General features: G+C 49.9%; 1 protein-coding gene and 1 long non-coding RNA gene across 4 annotated transcripts in view; one reads left to right on the top strand and one right to left on the bottom strand.

Moving 5' to 3' along the window:
• Grik3 (glutamate ionotropic receptor kainate type subunit 3) overlaps positions 1-26,353 on the top strand; it is a 218,565-nt gene that overhangs the window by 39,883 nt on the left and 152,329 nt on the right. The window contains exons 1-2 of one of the 3 annotated variants that reach the window (XM_040756664.1): positions 13,913-14,121; positions 14,397-14,504. The exons of the other annotated variants lie outside the window; for them this stretch is intronic. The gene's annotated coding sequence lies outside the window, so the exon portion shown is untranslated. Of the gene's footprint in view, positions 1-13,912; positions 14,122-14,396; positions 14,505-26,353 lie in introns of those variants that run through there. 3 annotated transcript variants of the gene reach the window in all.
• Positions 17,466-19,627, bottom strand: LOC121143936. The gene is made up of 3 exons (XR_005881251.1): positions 19,366-19,627; positions 19,115-19,205; positions 17,466-18,824 (listed from the first exon to the last, which is right to left on the bottom strand). It is a non-coding gene; the product is annotated as an uncharacterized LOC121143936 (long non-coding RNA).

Genomic DNA, 26,353 nt, shown 5'->3' with positions numbered 1-26,353 from the left:
TTCCCCAGTGCCTCACCAAACCCAGGGCTCCATGTCCCTGTCTGTGAAGATGGTTCTAGAACATCTCTTTTCTCACATCTCTCCACCCTGATGTCCCAGGATCACTTTAGACTCCATCTCTACCACTGCCTCATCTGATCCTAGTGTCACAGGAAGTGAAAGTGCTGATTCTGACACTCGCTCACTGCACACGAGCTATGTCCTTAGGAGGACATAGTTTGTAGCTGTGTTTTAGGAAGGTACCTGGTCTGTTGCTATGTCCTTAGGAAGGTAATTAGTCTGTAACTGTTTCTTAGGAGGGTACTTAGTCTGTAGCTGTGCCCTTAGGAAGTTACTTAGCCTCTAGGTATGGCCTTAGAAGGTATTTGGCCTCTTGTGCCTCGGCCTTCTCATCTGTAAAATGGGGATAGTGATGGTCTTCCTACCCTATAGCACTGTTGGTTCACTATTGCATACACATAAGCACATGCATACACCTTTGCATAGTGTATGTATGTATGTATGTATGTATGTATGTATACACACACACACACACACACACACACACACACACACTGCTTAGGACAGGCCTGATTTTTGCCACCAGTGGTTTTTAACAGTTCCAGGTAAGATCAACCAGCAGGTACTTCCTCATCCTATGCCTCCCATGAGATGAGTGTCTCCTCTTAGCTTTCCTGTGTCCTGAGCCTTCACTCTCAGTCTCCTCTGTCTCCTCAGTAATGTCTCCATCTTTTTCTGTTTCCCAGAAGGCTATCCTGTCCACCCCCTTGCTGCCTGGCTCACAGAGCTGGGTGGCACCACAGGCACTTCCCAGCTGGAGGTCCTCCTCCCCCTCTGAACCTTCATTTCACCCCAGTCTCAGGCCTGGCCTCACCGAAGCCCTGGTTTCTCCCTCCGTATCCTGCTCCCCTTGTTCAGCAGGGAGTAGAAGATGGTTAGCTCCTCCCTAGACCCGTGGTCCCCTTCCTTAGATACCTGTAAGCTGTGACTCTTTCCCAGAGGCTCCTGGCACCAGCGAGGCCTGGCCTTGGGTCGGCAGCCACGTGCCTTTCCTTCTCTGAGACCAGCAGCCCCTCCCTCAGGGCCACCGCCCCAGGCCCTGCAGCTCTGGCCCGCCGTCACCACAGGCCCTGGCTTAGCTCCATTGTTGCCTAGAACATAGGATCAGTACTTTCGATGTGCCCATGCAGTGCCTTCTAACCCACTCCACAATCTCCAGATCCCATAATGCGCCTGTTCCCATCAGAGATGGAAGGCATTTTGTTTTCTTCCTTTGGGAGTTGGGCCCCAGCCCAGGCATCTCTCTGGAACTCAAATATAATAAACAGCACATTCAGGAGAGCTTGCCTGGGATGTGTAGCCCTGGGAGTCCAGATGCTTCTCCGGAACTTCTGGCTGGTCCTCTCACCCATTTGAGCCGGTCTGGATCTGGCTTCTTCCAGGAATCCTCCTGGCTTCTGAGATTTGGGCACATTGCTGGCCTTGATACAGGGCGCTGGCTCTTCCAGGATGGAAGGGAGGCAAGGGGAGATCTCATGATGGAGGGCCCAGGTGGTACCCAGGAATGGTGTACAGTTGGTGCAGGGAAAGCTTCACCCTGGAGGGTCCAGGGAGACAGCATAAAGATGGATAGGGAAGTCATCTAGACATTCTAGGTCTCCTCACCTTCAGAAGCAGGACTCAAGGGAGGTGGGGTGGAGGGCTGGGCGAAGTCTTAAGGGCTCATTAGGCAGGTGTACAGATCTGAGGGCTGCATCATGAATAACCAGTAGAGCTGAGTTGGGCACTTGCTGCCTTATTGGCATCTACCCCACCCCAACACACACACCTTGACAAGTTACTTGTCTCCCTTATCTGCAAGCAGCGTAAAGATCTCAGCATCTGCTCATGGGTTCTTAGTGAGGTCCCAGGGGCACTGATGATGTCTGCGATGGCCTTGGGCATGGTGCCCAGATGCCACATGAAGTAATTGCTCAATAAAGGGGTATGGTTATTGCTGCCTGCATATGCCTGAGTGAGGAAGACTGAATGAGACTGTTCTTTCTGGCTGAGCCATGGCATCTCTGGCCCCTGCATCTATCTCATGCAGGAAGAAGACCCTGTAGTCCCCTGGTGGTTGAGCCTAGCTAGGCTGGACTTGGGCCGATGTCCTCTGTGCTAGAGGCGTGGTTGGCTGGCAGTGGGAAAGGGCCTAGCCTTATCTACATGAGGATCCCAGAGATCCAAGCATGTGATACACAGGGCCATTTTGCTGACAGCTTCTGCCTCACCAGACGCCAAGCAATTAACCAGCCAGACCCCGGGGAGGGACATTTGGCGGCAATCAGGGTAACCTTGACCTCCTTTGCGCTGTACAGCCAGGCTCCAAGATGCTCAAGTGCTATTGAAGGACAACTCCTCCCAGCACAGAGAACTCCTCCTTCTGGGCCAGTTGGAGCAGAAGCCAGGGTCCCCTGACTCCCCGACCTGGTCACAGACATCAATGCACAGGTCTGCCACGGAGAAAATTGACCTTATTTGGCCTTTACACAGTAGAGTATTTCTCATGGTCTTGCACACTTTGCTTCCTCGGAGATGCACCACCTCCTGAGCTCTCTCTCTCTCTCTCTCTCTCTCTCTCTCTCTCTCTCTCTCTCTCTCTCTCTCTCTGTGTGTGTGTGCGTGTGTGTATGTGTGTGTCTCGGTACACATGCTACAGGACTATAGAGAACATGGGTGCAGCAGAAATGTGAATGGAGATGTGGGCATGTCTGTGTGAGTGGGAGGCGTGGACTGAGCTTGGGGAGGGGGCTGCGTGTGTGGAGTAGCGAGCATAAGAGCAGGGATGAGTGAGGCAGGAGGGGCTGAGAGTGTGGGGAGGCAAGTTTGGGGATGTGATGACAGCCCTTCCCTGCCAGCCCCTCCCCAGTGGCTCCGGCCTGTATGTTTCAAATACTTCATTGTCGGCCCTGGTAAAGCCTTTATTTATAAAGTGCGGGTGTTTCATTCAGCTTAACTGAAAAGGCCTTTAAATCACGGCAGCTGGGAAGGGCTAATTGCAGTTAGAGTTGTCAAGGGCTCTCTTGTCTGCTTTCGCCATCTGTGACATAGTGAATGCAAAGATCATTTTAAACATAGGCAGTTAATGTAGAGAATAATTTGAGAGCTTTAGATATTTATGGTAAATTATTTAACTTTATAGTTGAGTTTTATTGCCTCATTATTCTGTGTGTGAAGAATCTTGGCGTTTCCCGTGACTCTGCACTTTGTGGAGTTTTACTTTGCAGGGCTCTGGAGGAAAGTTACTCTGCCCTGCCAAGATGGGAACCCATCTCCACGCCAACCACAGAGAGCCTGTGGATCACATCCATCTAGGAACAGGTCATGGCTGCCTTCTGCCTTGGGTCTGGGTCTTTAGGTGCTCCACAGGTCTGTCCAAGTCCCTTTCTCCTGCTATGACACCCCTACCCAATGCCCTTTGGCCATGAGGTGCTAGGATCCTGGGAGGACAGTGCCCAGGCCAGGCTTTCCATTTCGTGAAGCCCTCTGGACCCTAGGTCCACCCTTGCCTGAGCTCCATTAAGGCAGGTGTTGGTTATTTGCTTGTGTGGTCTTACTCAGGCTTGAGTCTTCCTAATTGCCCAGGTTTCTTTTGAATGTCCCCAATTGGAAGACTTCCCTCATCCCAGATGATAGTTCCTGGCTCCCTGCCACTCTCCCTTCCTGTTGGGGTTCTGGTGTCCTTTCCTGGGCACTATTTCTGCAGCCTGTGGCACTTACATCTCAGCAGGACTTTGCTGCAGGCACTTAAGACCCCACTGAAGGCCTCTTCCAGGCAACAGGGTGGATCTCTGAAGCTGTAGGGGGTGGTCCTCAGCCAGTGATGTGCATGAATGGGAGGACAAACACCCTATTCCACTGTCTTCTGCAAGGTTAGCTCAGAGTAGGGTCAGGGTCAGCATGTGTGGTGGTTTGAAAGAAAATGACCCCCAAAGGGAGCGGCATTATTAGGAGGTGTAGCTTTGTTGGAGTAGGTGTGGTCTGGTTGGAGGAAGTGTGTCACTGTGGAGGTGGGCCTTGAGATCTGATATATGTTCAAGATACTGGTCAGTGTTACAGACCACTTCCTGTTGCCTGCAAGATGTAGGACTCTCAGCTATTTCTCTGGCACTATGTCTGCCTGCACACCACTGTGTTCCACCACAATGGCAATAGACTGAACGTCTGAACTGTAAGGGAGCCACCACAACTAAGTGTTTTCCTTTGTAAGAGTTGCTGTGGTCATGGTGTCTCTTCACAGCAATAGAAACTCTAAGACAGCATATCTCCAAGGTTCCCTACAGGACCAAACCCATCCTGCCCTTGGCCACACTCCTCTTCCTTTTCCCTGTCTCACCTCCTTTTTTACATCACTGTTTTCTGGGGTAGCCTTCAAGTAAATGACTTGGACTCAAACCTTGTTTTAAGCTATGCTTCTAGTGCAGTGGTTCTCAGCTTTCCTAATGCTAACCCTTTAATACAGTTCCTCATGTCATGGTGACCCAACCATAAAATTATTATTAGTAGTAGTAGTAGTATCATTATTTTTGGGTTTTTGAGATGGGGTTTCTCTGTGTAGCTTTGTAGACCAGGCTGGCCTTGAACTCACAGAGATCCACCTGCCTCTGCCTTCCCAGTACTGGGACTAAAGGCGTGTGCCGCCACCATCCGGCCCATAAAATTATTTTTGTTGCCACTCCATAACTGTAATTTTGCTACTGTTATGAATCTTTTGTAAATATCTGTGTTTTCTGATGGGCTTAGGTAATCCCTATGAAAGGGTCATTTGATTCCCAAAGGGGTCACGACCTATAGGTTGAGAACCGCTGTTCTAGAGGATTCTTTGCCTAGTGGTTGTGGAGTTGAACCGCAGTACCGCTTATGTGATGACTTTGGAGCTGGGACGTTGAACTCTAACTCCTTAGCCCACTGGCTTGATGTAAGAAGTGGCAGTCCACTGTGTTGGGCTGTGTTCCTGGTGGTTCAGCCTTTGTCAGACTTCCTTTGACAGGGCAAACAAGTATTCAGCCTGCATAACTTTGGGGTGTCCAGCAGGCCCAAGCTAGCACAGCCTCCTATATGAGTGTGCTGGAGTGTCTAGCCAGCATGAGTTAGCACAGCCTCCTATATGAGTGTGCTGGAGTGTCCAGCCAGCCTGACTTAAGCACAGCCTCCTATATGAGTGTGCTGGAGTTCTAGGGGAAGGATGTGTCTTCGATAAGTTTGGGTGATTGTTTTCTATGAGGCTCTATTCCTAGTCCAAGGTCTGAAATGCTGGCTGAAATTTGAACTTAATGTCTGGAGTGTATTTAGTTTGAACCCCAAAGTTATTAGTTGTGGAACTAAGGCTGTCACAGGACACCTCTGAGGTACATTGGAACGAGCACTCTCCTGTCCCTGGTTTCTACACTGCCACCTATTCTTCAGGACTCAGCTTAAATGTCACTTCCTCTGCCAAGCCTCTCTCAAGTGCTCCTCCAGGCTTGGGCTGAAGTGTTTTCACAGCTCTTTGTTCATAGCTTGGTAATTGCACTTATCACACTGTCTTGTCATTTATCTGTCTCTGTGCCTTCTTCCTGACCATGCTGGGAGCTCCTCGAGGGCAGGAACAGTTTTGATTCATCTTATTTGTTCTAAGAGCCTAGTGCCTGGCACAGCCCCAACTGACAGAACGTGTCCTGAATTAACAAGATAAGGAGGGGATGGATGATGGGTGGATGGATGGATGGATGGGTGGATGGATGGATAAATGGATGAACAAATATATTAACAGATGGATGGATGAATAGATAGAAGGTGGATGGATGGATATATTTACAGATGGATAGGTCGGTGGTGTTTTTCACTTCTGTTGCTGCGATAAAATACCCAGCAAAATGCACCTTAGACAAGAAAGGGTTAATTTTACCTTGCAGTAGCAAGTTACAGTACCTCACTATTGGCAGGAGTCACAGTGGTGGGAGTCAGCTGGTCACATATCACACCCATAGTCAAAAATCTGAGAGAAATGAAGGTGTGCGTTCTTGCTTGCTTTGAGTTCTCCATTCTTAGCTCAGTTCACAATCCCTTGCCTAGGGAATGGTGCCACCCACAGTGAACTGGTTTTTCCCACCTTGGCTAATCTAATTAGACAATCCTGCACAGACATAACTACAGGCCACCACATTGTAGACAGCCCTTTGCTGAAACTGGTTATAGCTGATTCTGTGTTGTTAGGTTGACAGCTAAAACCAGCCATCATAGATGCACAGGTGTGTGGATGAGTAGATGGACAGACGGATAAACTGATGAATGTACAGACGGACAAATGGGTAAACAGAATGATGGTGAAGTGACTGGTGTGTAGATGAATGCAGGCTGTCATATGGGTGTTATAGAACCATGGCATTCTGTGCTTATGTCAAGTCTCAGAACCCCAAGGCACCAGCTTCCTCCAGTGACTCTCTTCCTGGGCAATGATGCCTTAGCATTCTCCAGGGAATGAGTGTCAGAGAAGAGGAAGCAGGAAGTCTGGGTCTCTGAGTGTAGGACTCTAGTTAAGAGCTCCTCGAGCCTGAAGGTACCAACATTCTTCCCCAACACTCTTTGCAAAAATTCTGCAGTGAGAAAAGAAGGGTGTATGCCCCTTCATTGCTGGGGATACTCTTTAAGGGATCAGACAGAGAAGAGCCCCAAGTGGGACACAGCACAGAAGGAGGGGACTCAACACAGTTCTAGCTTTGCAGCAGGAGGCCTGAAACAGCAGCCCCGAGGGACAGGAAGTACTAGGGCCTTTGAGGTTTAATAACAACCCCAACCCAGAGCTACTGAGAAGCCTCTCCCCTTTAGCCTGCTAAGTCAGGAAGCATGCCCCAGACTCATGCCGCACCTGACATGGCTCCAGGGACACATGAAGAAGGGGCCACTGCCTTTGGTCAGCAGGGAAAAAGCAAAAACTTGATGTATGCACATTCCCTCAGCCACAGGACCTTCCTCAGCTACAGGAACTCTGGGAAGACTTCTTTTGAGACTGGTGTTCTTACATGGCTACGTGGGGAAGTGGGTGGACTTGACATTATTGTGGGCTGGCTGGCAGGAACACCAGGGATTCTGACAGCATTACTAGAAATGCACAGACTGCTTTGCGAGCTGAGGAGGATGGATAAGCAGAATCACAGCAGCCTACCTGCACCCTCCCTCAGTTTTCCCTGGTAAGTTCTGAAGGGAAAGGTTCTGCTTTGTCATCTGAGGTCTGTCCTACGCCCCCAAAGTTGGGAGCCAACCTAGCCTCAGTTGTCCTGGACACCACAGTAGGGTAACTCTTTCAGAGCTTGCTGTCAGGGGTATTCTTTTCTTCGTCCTCCCTCCCTTCCTCCTTCCCTCCCTCCCCTCCTCTTCCTTCTCCTCCTCCTCCTTCTTTCTCTCTTTGTGGCTCTAAATGGCCTCGAACTTGATTTGTAGAGCACACTGGCCTTGAATTTACAGAGATCCACTTCCTCTGGAGCACTAGGATTAAAGGTGTGCACTGCCACAGCCGGTCAGGAATGTTCTTTCTCTTCTTGCTACTGATGTGTAGATCCCTGCCAACCTGATCTCCCTAGCACCGCCCCCCCCCAAGCTGCCCATTCTGCATGTGCTGGGCTCCTTCTGAGCTATCCCTGAGGCTTGGATTGTCCTGATTAACCCTCAGTCCTGTGCTTTGCTTGTTCATGATGGCCGTCCTGGCAGGGCTCCATGCTCACGGGCCATATGGTCAGTTGATGCTGGTGTGAAGGTGCCCCTTCATCTGGAAGAGGAGGGGACCTGGAAGGAAGGGTTCATGCTGTCCCTCAACAGTAACTTGCTACCTTCTCCCTCCTGTCCAGGTTACTAAGCTGCAAAGGTTTGTAGCTACCCTACTCCCTTCCCTCCCCACACCTCCCTTTGCTTATGCCAGAAGTGTGAACGTGTGCATGGGCAGTGGTTGTGTAAAGGTGAGTGTGGCTGGGAGTTACAGCAGCTGCATGTGTGAGTGTGTGAGTGTGTGTGAGTGTGTGTGTGAGTGAGTGTGTGAGTTTGTGTGTGAGTGTGTGTGAGTGTGTGCAGTGTTCCGTGGTTGTATAAAGGTGAGTGTGGCTGGGAGTTACAGCAGCTGCATGTGTGAGTGTGTGTGTGAAAGAGTGTGTGAGTGTGTGTGAGAGAGTGTGTGAGTATGCGTGAGTGTGTGTGAGAGTGTGTGAGTGTGTGTGAGTGTGAGTGTGTGCAGTGTTCCGTGGTTGTGTAAAGGTGAGTGTGGCTGCGAGTTACAGCAGCTGCATGTGTGAGTGTGTGAGTGTGCGTGGGTGTGAGAGTGTGAGTGTGAGTGTGTGAGAGTGTGTGAGTGTGAGTGAGTGTGAGTGTGAGTGAGTGTGAGTGTGTGTGAGAGTGTGTGAGTGTATGTGTGAGTGTGAGTATGTGAGAGAGTGTGTGTGTGAGTGTGTGTGTGAGAGTGTGTGTGTGAGAGTGTGTGTGTGAGAGTGTGTGTGTGAGAGTGTGTGTGAGTGTGAGTGTGTGAGTGTGTGTGTGAGTATGAAGGTCACGAGAGAACGTGGAGATGTACAAGTATATGAGAGTCTTGTTATATCCTTACAGTGTGGATGTACACTTGTGTTTGCTCCTATGACAGTCTACCTCTGAGAAGGCAGAGAATGAGGATGGCATGTGGCTTCCAGTCAGTGTGTGAGTCTGGTGACCCAAGGTTCCTCACCTGCAACCTCATGTGTGCAGAGGTAAGACTGCTACAATGCGACTGTGTAGTCCGTTCACTCCAGACTCTGTGTGTGGGAGCACACGTTAAAAGCAGAGTCCTCACCCCACAGTGGGCAGCAGGGAGAGAATCAGAGACCTGGTCCCTGGCAGTGCTGACAGGCAGAGATGCAGAGGTGATCTGAGACCATGTGTCAGAGGAGCCTAACTTGAACCAGAGGGGCAGGAAGGGCCTCCGTTATGAAGGTTGAATGCCGTGAACATCATAGATAAACAGCAGACAGCAATGTTCAAGAGCTTGGGTTGGAGGCCCAGCTCTGCTGTGCAATAGCTGTGTGACTTTGAGAAAATGCCTCCATCCCTCTGTGCCTCCAGATGCATGGAATGAGAATGGCCATGGCCTTCTCTTCTAGTACACAGAAGACCTGGAGAGCTCTTAGAGCAGAGCCCCGGACACTGGGAACTCTCCCCAAGTGTTCCCTGCAGTTACTGCTTCCCTGTGCCTGGTGCTGGAAGTTAGGAGATGCATGTGGGAGAGGGGGACTGAGTAGGTGTCAATGGGCGCTTCATGTGCCCCATAGTAGAGTTTGCATGGACGTGTACATATATAGGGCAGGGTGAGTGTGTCATGTTTGTGGGGAAGGGTGTGTGCACGCGTGTGTGGTCATGAATACCATGTCTAAGACAGGTAGGGTCCCAGAGCACAGGTAATTGTGGGGCCTGTGAAGAGAAGACCATGTGTGACTGTATGCTCGTATGCATAAGGATTGCAGTGAGCATGTGACTGGCTGTGTACAACTGTGCAGAAGGGCAGGCATGTGTCACATGCAGGGCTGGAGCAGTGCATCCACAGAACCGTGTGGGCGGGGTCTGCTAGGGTCCATTTGGAGACAGTGGCCGGTGACTGCCATGGGAATGACAGGTCCTGGAGGGTGCTTGGTCGTCCCTGGCTGTCCCAGAGTGCCGGTGATCCTTGCTCTATGTGTTGGCCAACAGCCGCCCCCTCTCAGCCACCTCCCATTCCCTGCCCTCCTCCCTCCTTTCCAGCCTCGGATCTGCCTCCCCCAGCTTTCCTTTCTCATAAATAGGACTGTGCTCTGCCCTTCACCCTGCCTGACCAGTGACTGGCCTGGAAAGGTTAGTGACTGTCCCTCAGTGACTATGCCTGGACTGGGGGAAGGGTGCTGTCTAGTTCCTGCATACCCCTGGAGGTCCCTTAAGTAAACGGCTTCCAGGCACTTCTCCACAACTTGATTCCGGAGAGTGATCTGTCGGCATTTCTAACTTATAATAGTAAGAGCCCAAGGCTTTCTGCTGGGGACTCAGTGGCCTTCCACGAGGACTGTATCTCTTCTGGCCATCCTTTTTGGGTGGTGGGCTGAGCCCTGTTTCCATGGAAGCTGTAAGGGCAGGTGGAGTGTGAGACTGGGTGGGACCTGGAGGATTATGCTTTACACCCCTGGTCTAAACCTTGACCACCTACCCAGACAAGCAGGGGTGAGCATGTATAGGAAATACTTTTGGGGGTACCAGCACCTGTCCTGGCTGGGCTGGGGGAGCTAACATCATCAAGGACTGAGGAGCTAGGGAGAGTGGGGAGGACCTGGATAATCCGGGGGACAGAGCTTGGCTATTGTCATGTACTGCTCTAAGTCCATCCTTCTGGATCCCTGACTGTCGGCAACTCTCTGAACTGGTACCTATTCTCTGGAAGGGACTGTTCAGTGTGGCAGCCTCTGCCTGAGATAGCTTGGTACCCAGTGGGCACACAGTGAGTATACGAAAGAAGGGCGTGACTCTCCCCCATCATGTCTCACATGGTGGCACAGCCAGACAAGCTTGTCACACAGGAAGCCACAGGGACAGGTGGAGTTTGAAACCAGGGCCTGGTCTAGGCCTGAGTGCACTACCTGATTTGACTGACCCATCTCCCCGGCCCGCTGCTTTGTGCTTTTAAGCATCCCTCTGGCTGCCGGGTGGAGAAAAGGCTGGAGGGCCATGGCTTGGTTCCTCCTGTCAGTCCTGCAGCAATAAAGTCAGACCCTGGAAGGGAGCTCTGCTGGGAGTTCTGCTGCTAGTGAAGACGGCCTGGGTGTGTGAGCACGGGGAGAGCCGTGTTGGACTTGCTGAGTGGCGGCTCAAGAGGCTTTCTCTCAAGATGTGTGCAGAGCTAGGTTGGAACTACAAAGCCGCTGGAATCCAGGAGCTCTGAAGAACAGACTTCCTCTCTCCCTCCATTTCTTTCCCTCCTCTGTCCCTCCTCCCCTTGAGCACTGTAGCTTCTGGAACCAATTGTATGTCCTCCTTGTCCTCTACAGTTCACAGCTCTGGGCCCCATCACTGCTGTTCACAGGTGACACATCTTGCCCTCTCTGGCTTGGCAATGCCTCGTGATGATTCAGCAGCAGCTTCTGCTGCCACTGGCCAGCAACTCCTTTCGGTTTCTGAGTTCATAGTCCCTGGAGATGAACTGATTGACTCGATAATTCCTTATGAGCCAGGACACAGGGCATTTATCTTTGGGTCAAGTGTCTGACCTCTTTATTCATCAGCTGAGTCCTGGGAGCACGGGATGCTGAGTGTGGCCTCCGAGACAGTAAGTTCCCTTGGAGAGAGTGTACACAGGGCAGGCCCAGCACTAGCTCCTATAGGCTGGGAGCATTTCTGAACCATAGCTCTGAACTCTGACTTTTGCTCAGTGGCCTGTTCCAGAAGACCTAAACCAGCCTTTGAGCTTCAAATGGGTCAGAGCTGGGCCATGATCCCCAGTCATAGTCCTAACCCTGTCCTGTGGGTTCGCTGACCATGCCATTGGTCCCCACAAGAGAGCGAATGGCTCTTCAAGGGCCTACCACAAAGTCAGGGCTCTGTTGTAGTAAGGGCAGGGTGTCATGTTGATTCATCTCAGTGGTGGGTGCCTTTGACCAGACAGCATACCACACTGTGACTGTTGGTAGTTCATTTCTCTCTGCTGCTCCAGCTGAGTAAGATGTCATTGGAGACTGAGTAGCACCAGCCTCCCTGGGGCTTTGGTTAGATGTGCTCACACATCTCCAACAGCAGGTTTATGGCGAGAGGTGTAGATCTTCATTGCTCTCTCTGCCCATGATCTTTGTGTCTGAGTGTCTCCTATCAAGAGGAAGAATCTATTTCCCTCTCCTCCGATAGGTCTGCCCAGTACCAATTAGTTGATTTGGCCAACAGAACATAACAGAAGGGATGTTGTGCCACATCTAAACCTAGACTTTAAGAATTCCTGCATGAGGGCTCTGGCAAAATGGCTCAGTAATTAAAAGCACCTGTTGCTTTTGCAAGTAACTGGGTTTGATTCCCAGCACCCACGCAGTGGCTTACAACCATCTGTAACTACAGTTCCAATGGATCTGATGTCTTCTTCTGATCTCCATGGGCACCAGGCACTGTGTGTGTGTGTGTGTGTATGTGTGTGTGTGTGTGTGTAAGACAAAATAGTCATACACATAAAATAAATAAATAAATATTTTTAAAAAAAGAATTGCTGCATGCACATGAGCTCTCCTGGAATCCTGCCACTGCCACACAGACCAACCTGGTATGTTAGATGATGGGAGAAAAGAGGTCAAGTCACACCCTTCACCCGTACCCTGATTGAGAGCCAGCCCATGGTTTGGCACTAAATGAGGCCATCCTGAACATGATAGTGGTCCCTTCAATCCACAGCCTAGAAACCAGGGTATCAAAGAAGTTTCTGTTGAGGAACAGACTGGTAGAATATAAAAGAGAATTATTAGATTGGCGTATGGGATTCAGTCTGGGTAGTCCAACAACGGCTGCACACCAGAGAGGCTGAGCCTGGTAGCTGCTTCATCCACATGCTTCAGTAGTCCCCGTTTGGTGGCTTGGAAGATTCCTGGAGAGCCTTTGATCCACACTGGAAACTCAAAAAACTTGAGTTCTGAGATCAGTGAAGAAATTGCAGCAGCAATAACAGCAGCAGCAGCAGCAATGAGGTAAATGAACTCACCAACAAGACACAAAGGCAAGCAGGCAAAAACAACAAAGCTTTTTTTTCCTCCAACATCCTTTATCTGGGCTACCATCAGAGGTACTGAACACATTTAGATGGGAGTCTTCATACTTTAGTTAACTTGATCAAGAAAAATTCCTCATAGGTCTGCCCAGCAGCTTGCTTCTTAACTGATTCTAGATCCAAGGAAGTTGACAACCGAAATTAGCAACCACACTCAGCCTAGGTCTATCTAGTCTGGCCCAGATCCTGAGCAATAATTCATACTTATATCGCTATAAGCTGCTGAGTCAAATAATGTTTCTTATGCAGCAATAGCTAACTGATACACCTCCCCCATCCTGAGACCTCAGACAATGTGTTAACACTTGCTTTTTAGCTCAGTCCCTGAGACTAGGGTGGTCCGCTCTGTGAGACAGGACTAAAATTGTTTGGACCCAAGATGCAATGATGACTTGGTATATTGATAGATGCCCTGTAATCTGGGTGCAGAGCGTGCCAGGCAGCTGCACTTCCTGCCACTTACAGAGAATTTGCTGTAATGCATTGTGAGGCATTAGCATAATAATTGCTAAGCATTCGCAAATGAATAGCTCACTGACTGATGGATTTTGTACAGAATCTGTGAAGGTTACATCGAGGGTGAAAACATTTCACTGTGTCAATGAACATACTTAATTTCTCTGGAAGTGCTATTTAAATTGCGTCGTGCTATGACATTAGCATAACAAAGACATAATGCATTCGTTTATGCTGTAGTAGGGAACACTGCCATAATCAGCGGACATGACGGAGGCAGTGTGGAGAGGGGTCTGGGAGCTGCGGAGGGCAGCCCCATTGGGTCTCTTGGCCAGGCGGGGGAGGTGCTGCCCTGTAGGTCCCGCCCTCTGACTCAGCTCCAGATGGGGCTCTGGGGCTAGCTTGCTTGGTGGGTGTACTCTGTTTATTGGCTTCTTTCCTTTTCACTGAATTCTCTTCCCGCTGCTCTGGCCACCAAGTCCTGCTAATGGGTGGGTGGGCCTTGGCTGTCAGCAGAGAAACCCTCAGGAGAATTAGGAAGCATTCAAATCTGGCAGGATTCATCCGCCCCCTTCAGCAGGGCAGGACAGCCTCCCCAGAATCAGCCAGCTGGTCCAGAAATCTGTGCCATGGGACTTCCATCTCTCCAGCCCCCTCCCCTGAAAGTGTCATCAGAGCTGTCACAAGAAGCCTCACAGGGGATGGCTTTATTACCTCAATTTTCAACATGTTCTGCATATCTGGCTCTTCAAAGGGGAGTGCTGGGGATGAGTCTGTTAATTGAGCATCTACTGTCTGCCAGGCACTGAGCTATTTTTGTACACACCAGCTCGGCCGGCTCCTCAGACAGCTGTGTACAGGATGGGGGCAGAGTGGTGAGTTCAAGGTCCAGCTGAGTTACTTTTGTGCAGAACTTGTCAGAGCCTTTAGTAAAATCATGATTTCCACATCTCCAAGATACAGGCAGAAGGGTTTTGAACCTTGCAAACAACAGAGCCTGGGGTGGCAGGGGCTGACGTGATTCCAATCGTGACTTGGTAACCCCACTTCAGAGTTAAGGAAATGGAGACCCTACAGGACATAATTTGCAGGGAGCAGGCCGGTGGCCCACATGGGATCTGATTCCTTGTCTACTTGACTTCACTGGCAGAGCTGGCATCGTAGGAGAAAGGAGACCAACAGCCAGCGTTATTGGGAGAGACAGCTGGCAACAATGGTGGAAGCCGCTGAGCATACCTCCTTGGACTCTTCGTACCTGGTTGGTGAGGGGGACAGTTGTAGATGTAGCTCACAGGAGTGCTGAGATGGAGTGGGGATGGACTGGTCACTGCTGCCCAGGAAGTGGGTCTCTAAGGAGAGGTCACAAAAGGCCCCAGCACATTAAGACTGGGCTGATATGGAATGGAAGGGGTGAAAGGTCACTCAGGCTCAGACACAGGTAATGATTCATACTCCAGAAGGGGAAGGAGGAATTGGGAAATCCAAGGACCATGATGAGGGCATGAGAGTACATTGAGATGCAGCTGGTTTCCTGCTTTCCCAGTCCCCATCCTCATTAGGAGGTCATGGGATCTGGAGAGTGACTGAACTTGGTGGGTGGGCTCCTCAACCATCTCTTGCTATGATCCCAGGTCCCAGGAAGAAAGAAGAGTTTGAGGAGTACCCTGTCCACTTGGTTTCACCCCACCCCAGACAGAGATTCTTTCTGTCTGAGGGTTCATCGGGTACTTTCAGAAAAATGTGCATTCATATGTTAAGAGAAGCTTTTTCTTTTGCTAGCCGCTTTGGTTATCCCCCGCCAGTCGCCTGGGCTCTGCTGCGCCAGCCTGGTTCTAGATCCACATGAGTCCCAAATAAACACACAGGAGACTATATTCATTATGAAGCTGTTGGCCTTGTTTGTCTCTTACTGGCTAGCTCTGCTTTAAGTAATTACCCCATAATTGTTAATCTAAGTATGTCTCTTACCGGAGAATAGTTCCAGGCTTCCTACCCCCAATGGCGTTACATGTTGACTCTCTTGTGTTTCTCCTCCCAGAATCCTCCTGGACTCCTAGCCCCACCTATCTAGATTCCTATTGGCCAGCAGTAATTTATTAACATATACACAGGACTTCCCCAACATTCATAGAGTAAGTTCTGTATAACATGGAAGGTTGTAAATGCCTAGGCACGTAGCTCTGGCTGCCCTCTTGGACCGAGACCCTGGCAATGGAGAAAAGGTGGAGAACACGCTATTAGTTTGCAGAGATACACCCGGAAGCCTTAGGTGGGCCAGCAAGAGCTCATCCCCATCCAGCATTCTCCCTGACCCCTCACCACACACATCCTCCCATTGCCCACACCTGTCCCCTGCCCTACCACACAGTAGAGCACCTGGAATGCAGTATAGAGCTTCCTGCATTGTGTCTGGCCCGGGACTCGCTGACTTAGCACAGGTGAAGTAGCTCTTGCCTACTTTGACTCCCTACTTCCTAGAGACCTCCATGTTCACTCCTCCTTTCCTTTCCTTCAACTGGGGCATTTGTTTGTATTTACTAGACATATTCTACTTGCTGAAGTCTGGGACAGGGAGGAACCGACTTGTGGGTTGCTGCTCTCACGGTACCCGCAGGCCAGCGGGGAAGTAGTCAGGGGCATATTCAGTGTCAGGACAGATGAGAGGCAGGGAAGGCTGTCTGTGTGCCCACAGGGATGTGGTTTCAGTTTCTGCAGGACAATGCTTCTCCAATGCTATTCACTGGGATTCCCACCTTCCTGGTTTCCCCCATATCAGCATGCCATCTGTATTGTTGTTTACTTCCTGTTGTTTGTCTTTAAATAAGCTTCAAGTAGGCTTCGTGATTTCCTGTGCTTAGCGTAAGCAACGCCGCCTGTGAAATAGTGGATCTTGATTTATAATTTTTAAGCAGAAACTTAAAGGTTTTTATTATGGGAAAATATAGGTAATGTGAATTTAACATTTTTGTTTTGTTTTTCAAGACAGGATTTCTCTGTGAAACAGTCCTGGCTTGTCCTGAAACTCACTTTGTAGACGAGGCTGGACTTGAACTCACAGAGATGCACCTGCCCCTGCCTCCCAAGTGCTGGGATCAAAGGTGTACACCACCCCCCCCCTGCGAATTTGCCACTTGGTACTGAGTGTACATTCATGGTGTACAACAGTCAGCACTATCCATTTCTAGAACTTTCCCATCATCTCAAGTAGAACCTTCCACTCTCCTCCTCCTTCTTCCCATCATCTTAAGTAGAACCTTCCACTCTCCTCAACCTCCCTCTTCTTCCCAACACTCAGCCCCTGGTCACCTCTGCTCTGCGTCTATACTAAGTACTTCCCACAAGTGGAATAATACAATGCATGCCCCTGGTGTCTGCCTTGCTCTGCTTAAGATGCCTTTGAGGCTAAGCTGTGTTATAGTGCATAGAGCATGTCATCCTTTTTGCTGGACCACATTGTCTATCGATAGCTCAGGAAGAGACATTTGGACTACGATATATACAATTTGTACTTTAGCCTATGCTCACATGACCTGATAACTGTTGGAGTCCTGCGTGGTTTTCTGTGATCGTTGCTTCTGAAAGCAGAAGTTCAGATGAGGACATGAATGCAGGTAACTTATTTGGGAAAAAAACAGGTGTGACAGGAAAGGGAGGAAAGGGATCAAAGTCGGTAGCATACTGAGCTGGTTATTGCTGTGGGCAATTGGGGCTCAATCTTAATAAGGTCTGGGAACCAAGCAGACACACCTCAGAATCATCCCGCTGGAGGACAAGAGGCTGACACTCATCGCAGTCCCCAGCACCCCCCCCGCTGCTGCACCCCTCCTCCCCATACTGAGAAAAACCCGCAGACTAGGATACAGGGAGCTGTCCACCACAGCTGTGCTGAAAGCTTGTGAGCGGAGGCTGCTGCTCACTGCATCGTGAGCACCTGCTGGGCTCTCTAAAAACATTTTGACACCTCATCCCCAGGTTTGGAGATGGTTGCTGCTTAAAGTGACAGGCTAATGGCTGAAGACGGAGCAGTGGCTGGTCTGACTCTGAAGGAAAGAGTGTCTCAAGCAAAGACCCTGAGGACAGACATAGCAAGCATGTGCCCTGGAAGGGGTCAGGCCCTACAGGAGGGAGGTCCTGGGCTGTCCCAGAGCTGTTAGAATACCTGGGAGAATTTTTAACCTAGGAAGGGAACACATGTGTGATGTGATTGGCCCTTCTCCTATTGGCCTGGGGCAGATGCCAGCCTGGCAGGGGTTGCTGATTCTTAACTTACCTCCCAGGAGACTCCAGTGGGAGTCCCCTTCAGATCTTTGCACTTTGGGGGCTGATGGGCATTTGATATTCAGAGTTGACATCTATATTGGTGATAACCTCCCTGGGCAAGTTGGACTCATTGGGGCTCCTCAACTGAGTTCAAGCCTCTTTCAGCCCTCAGTGTAGAAGAAATTCCCTCATGGAGTTGAGTCTTACCTCTGCCATCAGCTAGCTCGGGCAAATCACATCTCCCCTCGGCCTCAATTCCTGGTCTATTCAATGGGAATAACAATGCATAGTTTACACAGTTATTGAGCAGACACTATGAGAAAAAAAATCTTACTGTGTGCTCAAGATATGGGGCATGTCCCTTCTAGTGTCCCCACTAAGCTTGACTCCCTGAACCTTGGCCTGCCTACCCGAGGGGAAGTGGAAGGAAGTCCTGGAGGTGGTAGGAGCCTTATTGGGATTGATCCGCTTCTCCGGGGCCTTTTCCTCCCCAACCCTCCCTTCTGTCCCATGATTACCAGGCAAGGCCACTGAATGCCATGCAGTTCGTCATCTAGGAGCTGAGTGGGGTAGGATTAACCTGCTATGTCCTTCCAGATGCTGACATTGAGAAGGCCTGGGCCACTCCATTAGCATCTGCCTATGTCCAACCTTGTCTGGATGTTAAAGCCAGGAGAGAGTGGAGTCCTTGCAGCCCACAGAGCATTCCAGTGCCTGTGGGGCTCTGTGAGGCAGTCCTTGGGACTCTTGGGTCTGGTGGAGTTTCTCCGGAAATAGCCTTGTTGAGTGCCAAGCATGTGGAGGAGCCCCTGATAAAGATGGGTCAGCAGCTCTTGAGTGTGCTGTGGTTGGGGTGATGACTGCCACTGTCCCTGCTTCTTCCAGGCCCCTCCTGCCAGGACCCCTGAGTCATTCTATTTAGAGAAGTTTTAGCATGGGGGGTGGGCAGGGTTCTGATTACAATGGTGCTGGGCCCTGGGAGGGATTCCACATTGCAGAGAGGTGCACTGGAGACATCCCCCCTACATTCCTCCCCTCCCCCACAGTGTTTTATGTCTCTGTGACTCCCAGCTCCATTTACATAATGAACAGAAGGGAAGGAGGGGACAGGTGGGTGCTGACTCTGTCGGAGAAGACATGACCTTTGCTGTACCGTTCACCTGGAACTCTGGCACCGAGGGTTGGAGCGGCCGAGGGCCATTCCAGGAGCCGTCTTGGAATGGAGGCCAGGCTCTTGACCGCCAAGTGTAAACACCCTCACCCAGTGAAGGCAGGGCTCCTTGCTTGTTTCTCACCTTCACTGAAGTCCAGGCCAAGACTGTGTGAGCAAAAGGAATTAGCAGGCTGTTGCCATTGGACATGCAGACTGCTTTGAGAATAGCTAGAGCTAGGGGACCAGGCCATAACATACTTGATTTTGTTTCTGTGGGACCCAGAGGTAACCTCCCTCTGCTCTTTCTATAGCACAGATTTTCTTCCATTTGTAGGAAAGACTTTCTCTCTGCCAAACCTCATGTAACACTCTCCACACTGGCCTGGGTTTGGTCACATGCCCATGTCCATCCTGTAGTCCATGCCTGGGCACAGAGGATGGCTGCTGACACTTACCCATTCCCATGGCTTGGAGAAAGTGCAGCATGATTGACAGGTCCATTGGTATCACACGGAAGGGCTGCAGAAGGGCCAGACTGAGCATGTCCTGAAAATCCAGAAACAAGTCAGCCAAGGTCACCTAGCCCATGCTGATGCATGAAAGTTAGTTTTATGGAGCTACTGGCTTGTGTGTGTGTGTGTTTGCGTGTTATTTGATTGTTTGTTTGTTGTGACTTGGCACTTCTCCCTTGTCACAAGCACCTCACCTCCTCATGAGTTCCTCCTGTGGCTTGCCTCGTGGTCCAGGGCCACCCTAGAGGAAGAACAGCATCCAGGGCATTTGTGGGCTGCTTGGGGGAAAAGACACAAAAAGCCAGTTGTAAGACTAAGGTCCTTATAAATGGCACTGCAGAGCAGTCTGGAATCAAGCCCAATTTGTCTCCAGTGAGCAGGCAGACCCATTCCCCAGGAACTAAGAGGCACGGGTAATCATTGTGGTGCTATTGATCTGGGAAGGAAAGATCCCAGGGGTGAAGTGTTGGGAGCCAGTTTGCAAAGATGAGATGGATTTGGGCAGGAGTGCCAGGAGAGCAGATGGCTTGCTACTGGATTCCATTGCCTATCCTCCCACCAGATTTATCCATCCACCCTTCTTCCATCCTACAAGACATTTATCAAATGTGATTTGAGTTTTCCGTGGTGAAGAAGACATAGAACCTGAGAGGCTGATGATGCTTGGAATGAGCCAGCTAGGTGAGATAGGCTATAGGAATGTGGTTTGGGATAATTTCAAGAAACCAGACTGGGGTGTTTAAAGGATCTTGAAAGGGTAGTGAGGCCTTGGAAGTCTGTGATGGTTGGGTTTTAATTGTGTGAACTTGACACAACCTAGACTCATCTGGGAAGAGTTTTAATTGAGGAATAGTCTAGATCAGGTTGACCCATGAGCCTGTCTAGGAAGGATTGTCATGATTGTTAATGGATATGGGAAGACCCAGCCCACAAGGGGCAGCATCATTCTCTAGGCATGGGGTCCTAAACTGTGTAAGAGAAAAGAAGCAGGCAAACAAGAAGCATCCATGCTGTTACTTTTCCCTGCTCTTGGCCAGATGTGATGTCATCTCCTGCCATTGTGACTTCTCTGCTATGGTGGCCTATAAGCTGGAATTGTAAAACAAACCCTTTCTCCCCTACATTGCTTTTTGTCAGAATTTTCATCACAGTGACAGAAACGAAACTAGACCAGTCCTCCTGGATCAGACAAGGGAACAAAGTCACTCTCTACAGTTCTAATCAGAGGAATCGTCAAGATGCAGAGACTGTGTTGTTAATCTATATGGTCACTTCTGTCCCTGTGTATTCTTACCATACCTTTGAAAACACTGGTCCCTAGAAAGCAATAGCAGCTGGCATGGCCAATGGCTGTCTTGTCTTCTACATGAAGCGTCTCCTGTCCATCTTGTCACCCTTACCCTTCACACTGTGACTGGGGACGAGGTTCCTGATCATGGTTTGTCTCAGCTGAATGGGTTTCGGCTCACACAATAGAGTTATATCCACATTTCCATGGGTTTCTGTGGATGATTTTGTGATTTGGGGAGAAGACTGAAACCAGGAATGAAGAGTTCAGACAATGAGCATCCTTGAGAAGTCTGTATGTCTATGTGTCTGTTCTGCAATGAAGACCTTCCTCATATCCTCAGGAAATAGTGAGTCTCCCTACTGACACATACACAGGTTACCCAACACCCCTCACTCTATACTTCCCCAGTTTGAGGGGTTCCATTTGTGCACAAATAAGGCTTAGAAACATACCTTATCAGCATCAGTATGGCTGATGCCAACAGATGGTGAGAGAATGAAGAAGGAATGAGGGGACAGGTCTACCAAGACTACACATGGGAGCTTGAGGAAATAGGTCAGCTAGTAAAGTGCTTATTGTACAACATGAGGACCTGAGTTTGTACCCTAGCCCCGGTGTGTAAAGCTGTATTTGAGAGTGTGTGTGCATCCCAGTGCTGGGGAAGCAGAGATGGGAAGGTCCCTGGTTCTTGTTAGACAGCCAATCTAGCCAAACTGGTGACCTCAAGGTTCAGTGAAAGACCCTGGCTCAAACTATAAGGTAAAGACTCTGGATGTTGACCTCTGACCTCTATACTCACATATGCACCAGCACCTGAATATACACCTGTGCACATGCACAAATGCCTGCACATGTATGTTCACAAAAATAATAGAAATTAAGAAGATCACATACCAGGGAGGTTAAGAATTCTGTAAGTAAAAACAGAAGACCCTAGTTCTATTTCTAGGTGGCAGACTTGCTCCCCTCTCCTGGTTACTCTGGAACTGATCCCAGAGTGTGTAATGATATCATCACCCCTAGAATAAATCCCCTCTCATAGTTTTTGAGGGAGGCCCCCTGAGTTGTCTGTGTCTGTTTTTCCCTCTTCCCTGTGGCTACCTCGACTGGCTCCTTCTTAGCCCCCAAGAAGACCCCTGGGCAGAGCCCCTCCTGTGCGGGCTGAGTGGTTGAACAAGGGCATTTCCTAGCAAGGTTCTTTTTTCTTGGGAGTCAGAGGCATTTTGGAAAAGAAGGGGTGACATTTGCTATCGTCCCATGACTCTGATCTCCTGAGGGTTGCTGGGGTGGGGTTGGCTTTGGGAGCTGGCGTGCTAGCGGGCACTTTGATGAGGTACTGATTTAGCTTGTCCCCTGGGTGAGGGCAGGAAGGGCTCTCTGCTTGGGTTTTGTCTCTGGGATGAGTCATTCTGTTTCCTCACACTGTGGACTGTCAGCAGCAGTAGAAGGGCCTTTCAGGTGGAGTTTTCAGTATTGCCCATTGTCACATGTGTCCTGGAGGCAGCTGGTGCTGGAGAAATGGGCCATGCAGCTTTCCAGTTAGTGCTGTGGAAGCCTTGGCAAGGGCCTTCTGAGATCCTGGCTTCAAATGGAGCTGGGGATAAGGAGTGGGGTTCGTCCAGGTTGTAAGGGGACTGTGGTTCCTGGGACCATGAGGATGCTGACAGTTGGAGGAGTCAGAAGCTGGGCCTCCAGAAGGACGGGATAGTTTTATTTGAGATGTCCACAATTGACTATAGACAAAAGTTAAAGTGCTTACTGCTGAGAATGAGAAATGTCTTTACCTGGGATGAGGCTCCCCACCTAAACCCTCAGCAAGATGGTCTGACTTGTCTTCTGGTGACACGCACCCACAGCAACCAGGTATTCTGTCTTGTAGGGGTTGGAGGGGCAGGGCATGCCAGAAAAGAAAGGACGAGGGACAAAAGGCAAGCAAGAGAGTTAGAACAGTCGTAGAGAAGAAAAAGGAGACAGAGGGAGACAGGAATGAAAAGAGGGAAAGAGCAAGGAGACGAGACAGAGGGAAAGGAGAAGAAACTTCCATGTCCATGGTGGGGGTCTACAGGGGCTCTGCTCTTACCTGGGAGATGCCGAGGACAAGCTGTATCGGTGGGATCACCTCCATCATGCATACCCGCTGCTACAGGGGCTCTGCTCTTACCTGGGAGATGCCGAGGACAAGCTGTATCGGTGGGGTCACCTCCATCATGCATACCCGCTGCTGCAGCTACTGAGACTCTCGGGCAGCCCTGGCCGGATCTGGCCTCTGTTTCGTGTTCTCGGTCCAGGCAGTTCAGGACAGGCTCCCTGACAGTGAAAGTCATTACCTGGCTGTTAGGAATCGTGTCTGCTGAGAGCTCACTGGGGCTCCCAGGTCTGCCATCTCGATGCATTCTCTCAATGATGTACTTTAGTCCTTGTTTTCATTATGTAGACGAGGAAGCTGAGCCTTAGAGAGTCTCGGTAACCTGCGCGTGAATGGCAGCGCTGGGTTTCTAAAGATGCACTGCCTGTCAGTTCCTAGTGTATACTCCTTCACCCTGTTTCCTATGTGCCAAGCGTCATTCTCCATCCTCTTTGCCCCTTGTGTTGGCACGTTGCGCCTTCCCAGATCTGGGACCATGGCCTTGCATCCTGGTGTTAATCTCTTCCATGGACCACAGTTGATCTGCACATCTCTGCTCTCTCCCTCCTCACCAGCAGAGCCCTGGCCCTGGGCTATGGGAGGTAGGAGTCCCTGGTGGAATGCTAATGGGCCCTGCTGTGTTTGGAGGTGGGAAGATAGCCAGACCAGAGGACAGTGTGTGGGAAATGCTCAGGGCTTTGTGGGGCAAAAGGAGGGAGTCCTGGACTTCTGGCCCCACATTCCCTGATCTCTTATTTGTCCATGGAACAGGGAGGACAGGAGCTGATGGTGAGAACTCTGGCCTGAAGGGTTAATCTGTGTACCTGCTGGCTCATGCACTCTGTCACAGTGCTCATCTGAGTCACTATCATCCAGTGGTTAAGCAGGCAGGCTCTGGGCAGGTTGACTGGGGCAACATTGCAGTGGCCTTTGTTAACTGGAGTAGGGGGCAGACTTTGATGCCATTTGCTTCAAGACACCCCCCCCCCGTGTGTGTGTGTGTGTGTGTGTGTGTGTGTGTGTGTGTGTGTGTGTGTCACACAAGTGTTATGGAGGCCAGAGGTTGGTAGTTACCTTTTTCTGTCTCTCTCTACCTTATTTTGGGAGCTAGAGTTTCTTCTCACTAAGCCTTTAGCTCATCAATTTGAATAGACTGGCTGGCCAGTGGGCCCATGGATCCTCCTGTCTTTGCTTCCCCAGTCCTGATATCACAGGCACATGCTTCTGCACCTGGTTTTCTATGAGCATGCTGGAGACGGAAGTCAGGTCCTTGTGCTTTGCCAACTGAGTCATCTTCCTAGCTTCCATGGGGCTGTTGGCCTTTCGAAGTCTTTAGCCTCAGTCCAGGGAGTTAAATGGGACATTCTTTTCAGAGAGGCCAACATAAGATCTGATGTTTAGCAAGAAGCCAACAAACATCAGTGACAGCTGTCTTTCACTTATTTTTCTTCATCTACTCGCAAGGTAAGAGTCCTATTCAAGGTCCAAATTGGTGTGGAGAAAATGGCAGAGTGGGAACAAGCTGGAAGAAGGGTCCTTAGACATAAGCTGCCATTGAGTCTTTGAGGGATTCAGTGGTGTCGATAGGAAGAGTCCAGGGCTCTTGGGTGGGTGAAGGACTAACCCCTCTATAGGAGTCATCTGTCTTCCCATCCCTAACATTTTTTTCAAGGTAGGGACTTCTCTAATCTTCACAGTTCAGGTGGATTGGGCTTCTATGGCCGTCTCTGGTCACTCAGTGTTTTAGGAGCTGTCCCTCTTGCTGACCTGCTTGTCCATCTTTGTCCTGGCAGATCTCTAAACCAGGCTGACCCAGTCCAAGCTGGCTGCTGAACCTTCCAAGTCTCCTGTTGACTTGGCAGAGTCTTAAGCCTCAGTCCAGGCCAAACCAAGGTCTATGTGTCAGACACTTGGCTGCTGCCTGTCTGATTTCATCTCCTGCTTGAGATGTCATAAGTCCACTCTGGGCTGTCACAGCTGTTGAGGAACTCTGCCTATGGAGAGGGGCTAAGCACTTATATCAGGACAACAGACAAGGTAAATACACATCAGTGCTTAAGTGACTGGGCTTGCATCCCGGGCTGTTACCCAGGTCTTGTGGGACCTGGACCATATTTCTCTTCCAGTGCAAAACAGGTGTCACGGGTGTGGCTGAGAAGTGCCTTCTCAGCAGGATATGTCCCCTGCTAATGTAGCACTGTGCGGGTTCATCCCTGGAAAGACAGATTAATCATTTCCTCCCAGAGTCACCATCCAGGCCAGATTTACAGTGTCGGGAGCACGGGAGCCCCCGGACTTTATGGTCTTGTAAATTACAGGGCTGCTTGTGCAAGAGGCAGGCTGGGCTGTAAATCATGTGTAATTGCTTGTAAATTGGGAAACAAATAGTATTTTTCCTTAAATCACCCTCTTTGTAGTGGTTCTTAAGGGCAATTGAGGTTGCATCAAGACCCTTTAACTTCCCTGGGGTTGCAGTGCCCAATTTCAGAGTCTCCCAGGCCATATCCCAGGAGATCTGGAGGCCTTTGGGTCAAATGGAAAAGAAGTGACGATGACTGCAGTAAGTCCCTCTTCTAAGTAGGCTTAAATCACTTTCTCCTGGGACTTCCCTCCTCTCCCCCTCATTTCAAATTAATCCCAAGGGTCCTGTTTTGCCCCTGTCTCTGGCCTGCTCTCTCCCAGGCTCTGGGAAGACAAACATAGGTGCTTTCCATCCAATTTCGCTCCTCATTTTCCCCCACGCAAGGGCAGTGACTCACTGTAGGCTGGTAAGCGTGGCCTCTGTGCCAAGATGCTATTTGCTTGCATTTTCTCATCTTCTCCCATTTTGATAAAATTACATTTATAATCTTTTTTTTTCTGCCTGCCGTGGTCAACTTTGAAGAGTCATTAAATTTGCTGATAGTCAGTCTGCTAAACTTTAATTGAATCACGAATCGCCAGCTCCTAGAAGGTTCAGCCTACTGGGGACCTTGGGGACCATATAATTCAACTCCTTCATTTGACAGACGAGGAAATAGTCTAGGATGGATAAAAGACTTGCCCAAGGTCAGTCTCTGAGTGAGAGGAGCTCTGGGATGAGTCTGAGCCCCCATCCCAGGCACACCATGCTCTCCACCACATACTGTCCGCCCCTTCCACTCAGCTGTCACTTCTGCAGCTCTGGTGTGTGACAAACCCTAACGAGAGCAGCAGGCATTTGTGTTCTGCCTGGAAGAATCAACACCACTTCAAATCCTTCTCTTGGAAACTGACTCATTTAATGAGCTTGGTGGAGATGGGGGCCTGGAAGCTGAGTCTTCCCATGAACTCTCCAGAGAACTCCTTGGGTCCCTGGAGAATTCCTCTTTTCTTTGTCTTTGTCTTTGTGGTGTGTGTGTGTGTGTGTGTGTGTGTGTGTGTGTGTGTGTGTGTGTGTGTGTGTGTGTACATGTGGCAGAGATCTTCCTTATTTTTTGAGTCAGAGTCTCTCAGCTGAATTGAAAGCTCACAGATTCCTGACTGGCCAGCCAATGAGCTCTTGTGATCTCTCTGTCCTTCCCACACCAGTGATGTTATAAACATGGATATTGCAGTACCCAGGTGCTGGAGATCTAAACTCGGGTCCTTATGCCTGTATATACCAACGGAGCCATCTCCCTAGTTTGAGATTACCTTTTTAAGTGATACTTGAGACTCAAGTTCGGTGCTGTTGGTGATGGGAGCACACCGTATAGACTGTGGTCATGGCTTAATAAGGAGCACAAATGGCCTTGATTCCACACTG

The sequence above is a fragment of the Mesocricetus auratus genome, unplaced genomic scaffold, assembly GCF_017639785.1.
Source record: "Mesocricetus auratus isolate SY011 unplaced genomic scaffold, BCM_Maur_2.0 Super-Scaffold_100014, whole genome shotgun sequence".
Classification (NCBI taxonomy): Eukaryota; Metazoa; Chordata; class Mammalia; order Rodentia; family Cricetidae; genus Mesocricetus; species Mesocricetus auratus.
Note: the sequence above shows the minus strand (reverse complement) of the source record. Positions and strands in the feature narration are given on the sequence as shown.